The sequence below is a fragment of the Dermacentor albipictus genome, chromosome 1 (genome assembly GCF_038994185.2).
Source record: "Dermacentor albipictus isolate Rhodes 1998 colony chromosome 1, USDA_Dalb.pri_finalv2, whole genome shotgun sequence".
Taxonomy (NCBI): domain Eukaryota; kingdom Metazoa; phylum Arthropoda; class Arachnida; order Ixodida; family Ixodidae; genus Dermacentor; species Dermacentor albipictus.
The window spans coordinates 57,916,632-57,928,715 of NC_091821.1; the positions used below are offsets into that span (position 1 = coordinate 57,916,632).

General features: G+C 47.5%; 5 non-coding genes across 5 annotated transcripts; all 5 read left to right on the forward strand.

The window, feature by feature from the left end:
- On the forward strand, window positions 1-72 carry TRNAP-AGG (transfer RNA proline (anticodon AGG)). Its single transcript has one exon. It is a non-coding gene; the product is annotated as a tRNA-Pro (tRNA).
- An 8,597-nt stretch (window positions 73-8,669) lies between these two features.
- TRNAP-UGG (transfer RNA proline (anticodon UGG)) lies at window positions 8,670-8,741 on the forward strand. The gene has a single exon. It is a non-coding gene; the product is annotated as a tRNA-Pro (tRNA).
- Window positions 8,742-8,876: 135 nt separating this feature from the next.
- Window positions 8,877-8,948, forward strand: TRNAP-UGG (transfer RNA proline (anticodon UGG)). Its single transcript has one exon. It is a non-coding gene; the product is annotated as a tRNA-Pro (tRNA).
- Window positions 8,949-9,084: 136 nt separating this feature from the next.
- Window positions 9,085-9,156, forward strand: TRNAP-UGG (transfer RNA proline (anticodon UGG)). The gene has a single exon. It is a non-coding gene; the product is annotated as a tRNA-Pro (tRNA).
- Window positions 9,157-11,799: 2,643 nt separating this feature from the next.
- Window positions 11,800-11,871, forward strand: TRNAP-UGG (transfer RNA proline (anticodon UGG)). Its single transcript has one exon. It is a non-coding gene; the product is annotated as a tRNA-Pro (tRNA).
- Window positions 11,872-12,084: the final 213 nt, after the last annotated feature.

A 12,084-nucleotide genomic window follows, 5' to 3' on the forward strand; every position in this document is an offset into this window, starting at 1 on the left:
GGCTCGTTGGTCTAGGGGTATGATTCTCGCTTAGGGTGCGAGAGGTCCCGGGTTCAAATCCCGGCCGAGCCCGCTTTTATTTTTTATATTTCTTTGACTATCCGGACGTGACGCCATATGTTTTTTTTATTATCTTCCTCCTTGTTGCAGCGAGCCAAGGCATTACGAATGTTGGGACAATGAAGTAGCGCGAGGGAAAACCCAGACCGGCAAATGGGGAGGGCATAGATTTTCAATGTTTGCAACAGCCACTGTGTGCAATTTGTTTTTAGTCGCTAAAATCTTTTACGTGATGCAAGCGTTATGTCTGACGATGATGTCTGTGCAAAAGCTGCATAGAGTATTCGCGACGTTTATTTGGGCTTTGTTACGGCTGACATGTAGCACGCCGTGCAAAAAGGATTTTCGCCCACCATGCCTCGTCGAAACGAAGTGTAACTTCCTAATTCACCATAGTCATCTTGAGTGTCTGCCGGTCTGGCGGAAGCCCCGCAGTGTTTACAGGCCTCTTTTGTGTGTGTGTGCGACTTTAGAGGGACCCTTTCCTCGAACGGCCAAAACTCTACAGGAGAACTTCCGCGAACCAGCAACGCGCAAAAGAGAAGGACAAGCGTCTACAATTCCCGGAGGCTTGGTATAACCGGAGGCAGGGCCCTCTTTCCGCGAATCAGACTCTGTGCCTGTCACGTGACGTCGACGGAAGCAAGATCCCTTCCACGATTGTAGAGAGCATACTTAAAGTGCTCCGAAATGCATCTTTTTTTACACTTCATTTTCTTCTCGTCAACTTTCACCAACCTTTGAATAAACCGTGCAAGTGTCGCACTAGGAATCTTCTCGTCCTTGCTTGGTCGCCATAGTCTACCGGATGCCTGCAGCTCGCCGACAACGCCACGCAACCCAATAGTAACGTCGGTCGAGCTTCGATAGGCAGGCGCCGCTACAACTCGGCAGCAGTACGATACGCTACCCTGGAGTACGCAACAGCTTCAACGTGGGCACATATAAGCCGTAGTAATCTGTTCCATAGAGTGTTCAATGGAGGGCTGGGGTTGTCAGATTTGTTCCTCAAACAGATTGTAAGCAGGTTTCTTTTTTTGCGTGATTAAAAGGATGATTTTCTGAGAACAATGATTCAAGCTCGACTGCGCGATTCATTGCCTGATTATGTATTGTCGTCCGAGGCCAATGCCTTAAAGTGCTTTTTTTCGTGAAGTGGTCGCGTCTTTCCAAATACTAAAAGTGAGATTTTCAGTGAATATCTGGCCGCTGTTACTAGTAAGAAGTTGTATAAAGATCTTACTGATGTATTCTTGCCTGTGCCGTTGTATCGTACAGTATTTGTTTTAGGTTCAGAACGAGATGTTCTTAAGAGAGTTAAAAGAATGCTGGTAAGAGCTTCTGTTAAATCTTTATTTTTTCAACTACATACAGGCACGCTCCCAGTGAAACCGTGGTTGCAAAGCAAAGTCATTTTTGTATCTGGGTCTGTGAATTGCTTTATGCGCAAAAATGGCTGTGGCTTAGCTAAGGTTAAGCCCAGGATGCGAAGCATACTAGCCTTTATTTTAACGCGACAGCGTTAAGGAGCTCGTGTCGTAGAAAAGCCGGTGTCGTCGGCGTCGGCTCAGGCGTGCGGCGCTTGCTCAGGCGCACATTTCGTTGTCGCGCCGAACGCTGCGTTGCTCGAACGCTCACCGCGTCCGATGCGGGGGGCGATGCCGCGAGCGACGGCGCGAGTTGGAGCGCCGTTTCTCCGCTGTCGTGACGTCACGGTGTCACGTGGTATTCAAGGCGACACCGCCGCGCCTGAGGAGCTGAGTTGAGCCCTCGTAATATGCTTCGCATAAAAACCGGAGAAGATCGAGCATATCTTTCTGGACTGCCACAACGCAGTGTTTTTGTGGGACATTCTAAAACGCTGCTTTAAAAAGGATTTGCCGTTAAGTGCTTTGGGGATACGCTTCCTGCCATGCGCGGAACCAAAGGGAGTGCCTGTCGATCTGTTAATGCTTCTGTGCAGGCATAGCGTGTGGCGAACGCGTATGGATATTAGACATGAGTGCATTGTTCAGGCCCCAGCACATGAATACGTCATTGAAAGTGCGCTATATATACGCGAATTTTTTTGTGCACAGAGTCATCCTCCTTATTGGCTAAGTGCTTTGGACAAAGTTACTAGCCTACATCGTTTTTATCACAGCACACTGGTCCGGCATTCACAAGTTCTTTTTTTATGGCCATGTAATATTCACATTTTACGTTCTTTTGCCAAGCCGGTAATAAAAAAAAAGACTATAGTCTTGGGGTATGATCCTTGCTTTGGGTGCGAGAGATCCCGTGTTGGATCCTAGACGGGCGCACTTTTTTTTCTCTGTCAGCCTGGATGTGACGATCAATGCTTATTAGTTTTCTTTCTTCTTCCCTGTTGCTGTGAGCCAAGATATTAGGAATGTGTAAACATGTCGCTGAGGTCAATAGTCATCAGCTCATTGATCTGAGAACTGAGAAACCTGACTGGTATTCCCACCTACGCAAGCGTCTTATTATTACAGTGTACTAGAAGGGGGCAGTATGTTCAGGGAGGGCCCGTGACTGAAGCTCCTTTTGTAGACGTGACCAGGTGGCACCACTTCAGCACGGGTTGTATAGAAGCCACCGAATTTCTCCCGGCACGCTCTGCAACGACGCCTCGTAGAGCCAGTTGTGCTTGCGAATGTTTGTAGCTTTATTTTTAGTTGCACGAGTATCGAGTGACACACTTGTTTTTTGCGCAGCACTCCCGTTTCACCTCCTGCGAAGACCATGGACGAAATCCAAAATAAATCAGGAGAAAAATATAGAAAAAGCACACTAAAGTACAAAATCTGAACAAGGCGTTTGATAGAGTAACACATGACTTTCTCTTCAACTTGCGTAAGGCTTGCAACATTAGGGACCGGCTTCTAAGATATATGGGTGTCTGCCACAGACAAGTGATGGCACTACTGGTAATCAACGGGCAAACAACTCCAACAATAGAGCTCGACAGGTCCGTTAGGCAAGGATGCCTCATGTCACCAGTCCTTTTTGCTCTGTACTTGGAACCCCTGTGCCGAACGATTCTGAACGATAGCGACATAACAGGATTCAGTTTTGCAGACATTCCTCTGAAAGTCCTCGCCTACGCCGACGACCTTATGCTTGTGGGTGCTTCTAGAGAGGAAATCCGCCAAGGAGTGCAGCATGTCATGAACTTCTGTAAATTTTCTGGTGCTAAAGTGAATCGAGGAAACTGCGTGGGTGCATGGCTTGGTGCATGGGACTTAAAACCAACCACCTTCCTAGAGGTGAAGCGAACATCTGAAATCATCAGCTACCTCGGTGTGTGTTTTGATACTGCCAACCTACAGAATGGACAAAATACAATTCTAAGTGGTACGCTCGAGGCAAAAGTGCAACAGTGGCACGGGAGAATGGTCCCGCTTATGAACAGAGCCTTTCTATGTTCTTCTTCATTGTGGCAGAGAGCAAATATATTACGAATGTGTAAATATCTCGCTGTGCTCCACAGGACTCGGCTCGTTGGTCTAGGGGTATGATTCTCGCTTAGGGTGCGAGAGTTCCCGTGTTCAAATCCCGGACGAGCCCACTTCATTTTGTTTGTCTCTCAGCCCGGAAGTGATGCATAATGCTTTTTTTTTCTTACCTTCACCCTTGTTGCAGCGAGCCAAGACATTACGAATATGTAAACGTGTTGCGCAGAACGCTGTACTTGTCGGCTCGTTGGTCTAGCATTCTGCTTCCGGGTCCCGAGCTAAGCGGATCGCGGAATCATGGGCTCCAATGGAGTGGCATATGCGGCTCTTAGCCGCGGCAACAGGCTTTCGACGGAGGAAGATAAGGATTTCCAGATTATTTTGTCTCGGCTACCTACAGGACACATCGTGCTAAACACAGTTTTTTTGCACGGCGACACTCGTGTTCGCCCGTTTCGCGTAGAGGATTTTCGGGACGCGCTTCAAGCTGTTGGTATGCTCTCTGGCATCGTCGCCCTTGGAGCGTACTAAATCAACCATGGGCGGTGACGATAAAGACAGCCGAGGTGGCCCAAAAGCTGGCTGCACTTCAGGTCAAGGGGCGTCGCTGCCTGGTCATCGACCTTAAAGAACAGCAGGTGAAGCTTCGTCTACACTGGCTTCTTCATGGTGTGGATGATGAAGACGTAAATACTGCGCTGGCTTCCTTTGGAAAAGTGACGGAAGAGACCCGGGAGCACTGGCGAGTGGAATGGCGTTTCCGGCAAGAGCTCGACGACCCGAGCAGTGATGATGCAGCTGAAGGCTGGAATGAAAGTTGACGACCTTCCCCACCAGATCCGCGTCGCCGGCGAGCTTGCGCTGGTGGTAGCCCCAGGACGTCCCATGCAGTGCTGCGCTGCCGGGGCTCTGGCCACGTTCGTCGAGAATGTAAGGTTCCCCGTTGTTCCCGGTGCAGGCTTTTCGGACACAACGACACGGACTGTGTACGTTCATACGCAGTAGCCGCGGGGTCGGCGGAGAGCGAGCCGTTGAGATCAGAACATATGATGGACGTGACGGAGGCGGAGGAAGCGGCCAAGGGAGCTGGAAACGTCAATGCGGCAGCAGAACCGAGCGGGACGACGAAGTCGACCGAAGGAGGGCGGAATAATGTCCCTCCTCCCAACGAGCCAGAGGCAACACTAGACAGCGTCATTGCGGCCCAGAAAGTAAATGAGAGCCACCAGCCGGCTACTGATACTACGGAGGCAGCGGAAAACGACAATGCAACGCCTGCTAGCGCCCGCGTCGAAAGCGTATCGGCACCGGTGAAGAGGTCCCTGCAGCAGGAGGAGAAAGTCGACGGAAAGACGAGCGGTGACTCCGAGCCACCGCCCGCTAAGACGCTTTCAGGAAGGCATTCCACCCTCAAGCCTAAGCCCAACCTAGATGCCAACCGTAGGCTTGCGGTGAAGCCGGTAAGAGAAGAACCCGTGCGACGGCCTCCGGATGGCCACGGAGGCGTCTAGCGGTCAGCTAGACGTTAAGGTGAGCACCATGCTCCGGGCCTTCCCCCCTCCGGTTTACACGAGTAATGGCTACCAACCCGTCGCTTAGCTTCGGCACGCTAAGCGTTCGAGGTCTGGCCGCCAAAAGGAAACAGTCAGGTGTACAGACTACTAGTGGATCACGACCTCGACTTCTTAGCCGTGCAAGAAACCAAGGTAGACGGCGACGAAGAAACCAGGAGCATGGTGCAGAGGTTCACGTATAACTACTATGCTGTAGTGCGCCACGCCCTAGGGACTTCAGCGGGGTGTGTGCTGTTCGTGAGGAAGCTCCCTGGTCTTGTCATAGAGGGTTACTTCTCGTGCACTTCCGGTCGACTTGTCGTTTGGGATTTCAGCTATTGCCATGTCCAATGGCGCGTGTTGTGCATTTATGCACCTAATACGGTGCAAGAGAGGGCAACTTTTTTTTTGAACCTAAAACATCACTTCTCTGTGCAAAAAACGATAGCCTGTGTTGGGGATTTCAATCGCGTATTGAACGCCGAGGATAGGTCTACGCGACGCGTATAGTTTATGACACAAGCAGCAACATCCTGGCGCAGATAATGCACGAATTCGAATTGGAAGATATCGCTGACTGTTTCAGGGCTGACCGAGACGTGATGTACACTCACTTTCAGGGGACAAGTCACGCACGATTAGACCGTATCTACTTATATTTCATATGATTTTGTAGAAAAATGCCAGTGCTATACAGTTGCCGCCATATATTCTGACCACTGCCTGGTAAAATACAGGGTGGACAGCAAGAAAGAACGAAACAAATTCATCTGGGAACTCTGGAAAATTAATGCAGAACTGCTACGGGATGAAACATTTAACGAAAAGGTAGTGGTTACTCTGAATTATTTTGGAACAGACAGTTCTATGAAGCTTGGTGAGGAATGAGAGTTGCTGAAGCAAAGCATTAAAGTGAAGGCAATTGAACGAAGTAGCGTACTCCGATATGAAGAAAAGGCCAGAGAAAAGGAATCAAAAACATTATTGGAAAATTTGCGAAGCTCGAATGCATGCAACCGGGCGCCTATCAAGACGATATGCGCGCTGTTAAGAAGAAGCTCGAGGTGTTCGACGAAAAGCGCTTCCGAGGTGCGCTCGTGCGTTCGAGAGCCGAAAGGCTATCATGCGGGGAAACGACAACGAAAATAGCAATGGGACTAGAAAAAAAAGCACTCGAGATGTAAGCAGATTGAGGCTATGGAATATCAAGGGGTGGTATTAACGGATAACAATAATATAGGGGGTGCTTTCTTTGAGCATTACAAAAAGTTTTTTGCATTCGGGCCTGTGAACATGAACGATTTCCAGGATCTATTTTTGCAGTGAATGCCACAGCTGTCGAGTGAAGTTAAAGAAACGTTAGAACAACCAATAATAGAATATGAAGTGATGACGGCCATTGAAGGCCTGAATCCTAGCAAGTCACCAGGTCCAGACGGTCTTTGTGCCGCTTGGTACAAATCGTTTAAAGGCCACCTAGCTCCTATCTTAACCGCACTTTTCAGTGAAGCATACGAACTGAAAATACTTCCACCATCCTTTGGCCAGTTCCATACAGTACTAATACCGAAAACAGAAGTGACCGAAAAGCTCAAGCAGCTTTCCTCCTACAGCCCATAGGGCTTTCTAACTGCGACTACAAAATATTGATGAAGGTGTTGGCACGACGGGTTCAGTCAGTTATTAAGAAAGTAGTCGGCCCACACACGACGTGTGGTATTCATGGAAGAACCATTTTCACTGACATCCATAAGATGAAGTGTGTGCTGGAGTGTTGGGATTCTATGTGCGATGCCGTAGCGATCCTCCAGCTAGACTTGGAGAAAGCGTTTGATTGTGTTTCTCACGAGATATTGCTTACCATCCTTGAACACATTAATTTTGGCCGCATACTCACTGAGGGGGTGACTCTGGCGTACCGGAGCTGCTATACCAGACTTATAATTAATCAGACGTTGGGGGCCCCTATTAACGTGAAGCGCTCCGTTCGCCAGGGTTGTCCACTCAGTCCACTCCTGTTTTGTGTCTACATAGAAACGCTATGTCAGGCAATCATCGAAAATGAATGTATTAAGGGGTTTTGTCTTCAATCAGCAGAGGTGAAGCTATTGGCATACGCCGACAATGTGGCTGTGTGCTGTAAAGATATGCAATGTGTATTGAATACAGTTAGTATCGTCAGAAAGTTTGGTAACGTCACTAATAGCTTCGTGAACTGGCAGAAATATTTGGGGTTTTGGCATGGAAGATGGGCGTCCACACCAGGCCACTTTTCTAACGTAAACTGGGTCACGACGCCAGTTAAGTACCTTGGCGCACCCCTCGATGCCTACAGGGACAGTAGCGAGTACTGGAAGGAGCGGACAAAAGAACTAAAAGAAAAAGCCGACCGATGGAACGCCTGTCACTTGTCAATATTCGCGAGAGCTACAGCGTGTAACATGTTTCTCGTGACAAAGATCTGGTATTGGTATGTAATGCAGGTCCTACAGTGGTCTCGGATTAATGTGCAGAAACTGCACCGCGTGTTCGCTGTTTTCGTGTGGGCATCAAGCTGGGGGCGATGTAGCCGAGATAATCTCTTCCGACGTGTCAAGGATGGCGGTCTGGGGTTGCCGCACCTCTTCTTGCGTCAACTGGTGAACAGGTTCTTCTTTTTCGAGATACATATGACCCATTTCTGCGCACCCTGATTCAAATGAGGCTGCCAAGGGCACTTCCCGAATTTGTAGTAGGTACCGAAATAATGCCAGGATCTGTCCGTGGTTTCTTTCGGGAAATAGTTGGTAGTGTTTCTTTCTTGCGTGTTCGTTTTTCAAGTGAATATTTGTGCAGTGCAAAACGGAAAATGTTATACCGGGATATCTGTGGCAGTGTTTTGCTTGTACCCATGTACAGAGCCGTGCACAGTGAAGGCCCAGGCCTAGACGTATTGAAAAGGGTAAAGATAATGCCAGTTCAGCCAGCCACGAAGTCTTTCTTTCTTCTTTAAATTACGTACCGGTACCTTACCTGTTAAAATTTTCCTGGAACAACGTGAGTTCTACATGCCATGGGGAACCCACTGCCTTAATTGAAAAAAAAAAAACCGGAAAGCATATATCATGAACTTATCCACTGTTGGGAGGGCGCCTTTTTATGGGACGTGTTGCAAAGGACTTTAAAAAGGAGTTACCGATAGATCCACACGGAATCAGGTTTCTGGCAGTAAATGATGACGAAGGATTCCCGTACGACCTTATCATGCTCACGGACCTCCACTGTTTATGGCGCTTAAGAATGGCAGGCTACTATTGTGACCCGGATGCCCGACCGGCGCTTGTATACTTCCGAGAATGTATGCAGCGATATGTAGAAGTGCAGAAATTGCAACAGCCTGTTCTTGAGTGGCTTTACAGGGTTGAATCCCTGACTGTACTCGAGGAATTTTAATACGACAACGTCATTCCACAGTAGCGGACGGTAACGAGTGTGTGTGTGACTGTTTCTTGGTCGGTTTTTGTATTCATTATTTCCTTTTGTTTCGTCTTTTTGTATATCATTTAAGGAATATGTGTTGTGGTGATATGTCTATCGGAATGGCAATAAAGAAAAAAAAGGCTCGTTGGTCTAGGGGTATGATTCTCGCTTTGGGTGCGAGAGGTCCCGGGTTCAAATCCCGGAGGAGCCCACTTCTTCCTTTTTTATTTTTCCCTGTCAACCCAGAAGTGACGCATAATGCCTTTTTTTGTCTTAACTTCATCCTTGTCGCAGCGAGCCAAGAAATTGCGAATATGTAAACGTGTTGCTGGCAGCGGTACTCGTCGGCTCGTTGGTCTAGGGGTGTGATTCTCGCTTTGGGTGCGAGAGGTCCCGGGTTCAAATCCCGGACGAGCCCACTTCTTTCTTTTTATTTTTCCCTGTCAACCCAGAAGTGACGCATAATGCCTTTTTTTTTGTCTTAACTTCATCCTTGTCGCAGCGAGCCAAGAAATTGCGAATATGTAAACGTGTTGCTGGCAGCGGTACTCGTCGGCTCGTTGGTCTAGGGGTATGATTCTCGCTTTGGGTGCGAGAGGTCCCGGGTTCAAATCCCGGACGAGCCCACTTCTTTCTTTTTATTTTTCCCTGTCAACCCAGAAGTGACGCATAATGCCTTTTTTTTTGTCTGAACTTCATCCTTGTCGCAGCGAGCCAAGAAATTGCGAAAATGTAAGCGTGTTGCTGAACGCAGTACTCGTCGGCTTGTTGTTCTAGTTGCATGAGCTTGAATGCATACATCCGGGTCAATATATAGATGATATTCATAAGGTCAAGGCACAGTTACAAACTTTGAACGCAGAAAAATACAGAGGTGCACTAGTGCGGGCGCGAGAGCAGCGTTTCCTGGAAGAACAGCCTTGCAGTAGGGCCCTTGGTGATGAGCGCCGACACGCGCTGTCTAAACAAATATTAGAGATAGAGTACGGTGGAGTCATTGTTAACGAGCCTACTCTAATAACTAAAGCATTTTTTGAACATTATCAAAAACTATTCCGAGACCATATGCCATTGGATACAGATGCTGCCAAAAAAATTGTATCGTTGCTGCCCCAGTTAAATCAGGATGAGTACGATTATACAAACGAAACCATTGATATCAATGAGGTAACTTCATGCATCGATTCGTTAGCGAAGGGCAAAACGCCCGGTCCGGATGGCCTTACTGCCGAATTTTATCAGTGTTTTCGTTCCCTCTTATCGCCATTATTACTTCAGGTGTACCGAGAGGCCTTGGAAGTAGGGTACCTAACTGCCACAATGTACGAAGGACACACCGTCCTTATAGCCAAAAGCGATGATGAAAAGAAATTGCAAGGAGTTGACGGATATCGGCCTATCTCCTTATGCAATGTGGATTATAAAATTTTTGCTAAGGTATTAGCTAACCGTTTGCAAGTTGTAGTAAGATCTGTGGTCGGTGATCATCAAACATGTGGCATCAGGGGGCGGTCCATTCAGACGAACATTCATGTTGCGAGATCGGTGCTGGAGTGTGTAGCTGAGGGGATTGGACAGGTGGAAATGGTACAGCTAGATCTGGCTAAGGCGTTCGATAGGGTGAATCACTCATTCCTGTTTACTTTACTAGAGCATATAAATATCGGATCTCTGCTCCTTAGAGGTGTGAGGATATGTTATGCTGATGGCTCAACGCGGCTCATAGTGAATGGCTCTCTCTCCGATCCGATTAGGCTTTTATCATCAGTACGACAAGGATGCCCCTTGTCACCGCTTCTGTTCTGCTTGTATTTAGAGCCACTTTGTATGGGCATTCTTAAAGAACAAAATTTCCAAGGGTTTAAATTACTGACTAATGAGGTTCGGGTTCTTGCGTATGCAGACGACGTGGCCTTTTTCTGTACCGATAAAAAGAGTGTAAATACTGCTCTTGCAATTACAGAAGAATTTTGTGCTGCTTCTGGTGCAAGCGTTAACTTTGAAAAAAGTTCAGGTTTTTGGTTTGGGTTATGGGCCACAATGCCATCACATTACGCAGGAATCCAATGGAAAGAAGATCTGCGTTATCTAGGTGTGCCTCTCTCGCAGTATAGAAATAGCAACCCTCATTGGTCGGGAGAAGTTGGCAAAATTCAACGTAAAGTGAATTCATGGCGGGGGCGGAATTTGTCAGTGTTCTGTCGTGCTGAAGTGTGTAATGTTTTCTTAGCTTCCCGTCTTATGTATGTGCTCCAAGTACTGCACTGCTCAAGACTTCGCCTTCAGGCACTGCATCGCGTATTTGCAACATTCATTTGGAGTTCGAGCTGTGAATGGATGCGGCGCGACAATCTGTTTCTCCCCCTTGAACGTGGTGGTCTAGGATTAGTACACCTCTTCGTCAGGCAAATTGTTTCTCGCCTGTTTTTCTTTCGAGACAGTGACCATCCGTTCTTGCGTGAAATGTTGCAACTGCGTTTAGTTCATTATGTTCCTAACATAGTAGTGTCATCAAATGTCAAAGATGTCCCACAGGCTCCTTGGGGCTTTCTCAAGGAGGTTGTTGACACATTTCTATTCTTGAAGGTTAGATTCAGCCTGGAGTACGTGTTCACAGCGAGTCGAAAAGCAATTTCTGCGGCACTGGTTGACTCTATTTTCCCAGATCCTTTGTATCGTGCACCTTATTTAAACCGACCTTATCAGGATGTACTTAAACGCGTCCGAAAAATGTGTGTGCCTCCTGGAGTAAAAACATTTTTCTTTAAATTACATTCGGAAACACTCCCTGTTAAAACTTGGTTGAATTCGAGGGGTTGCTTTCTGCCGTGGTCAACACACTGTCGGCTCTGTCCACGTGCCGAAACCATAGATCACTGTTTTATAGACTGTAGGGACGCTGTATTTTTTTGGGATATTCTCCAAAGGACGCTTAAAAAGGACATTGACATGACTCCATACTCAATTAGGTTTCTACCGTTTAAGGTTACAGGTGGTCCTCCCTATGACATGTTCATTGTGCTTGGTTTATATAGCCTGTGGAGAAGCAGACTCTGTGATCGCCATGCCGAAAGCCCGCGAACTACAAAATCCTTCTTTCGCGAAAGTGCTGCGTATGTAAGAAGTGTGTGCGCTGTGCAGGAACCTCCGCCAGACTGGATGCACTTGTTGGATGCATGTGTGTGTTTGCCTGACCTTTAGGTGTGTAGTTGTGTCCACTCAGTAATACACCTTTAGTTTTCTTTTCCATGTAATAAAGAAAAAAAATCGGCTCGTTGGTCTAGTGGTATGATTCTCGCTTTGGGTGCGAGAGGTCCCGGGCTCAAATCCCGGACGAGCCCACTTCTTTCTTTTTATTTTTCCCTGTCAACCCAGAAGTGACGCATAATGCCTTTTTTTTTGTCTGAACTTCATCCTTGTCGCAGCGAGCCAAGAAATTGCGAAAATGTAAGCGTGTTGCTGAAAACTGCACTCGTTGGCCTTGGGTTGGCACATTTATTTCTGCGACAAGCTGTGCCGCGCTTTATGTACCTTCGCGATCAGAATGATGTGTT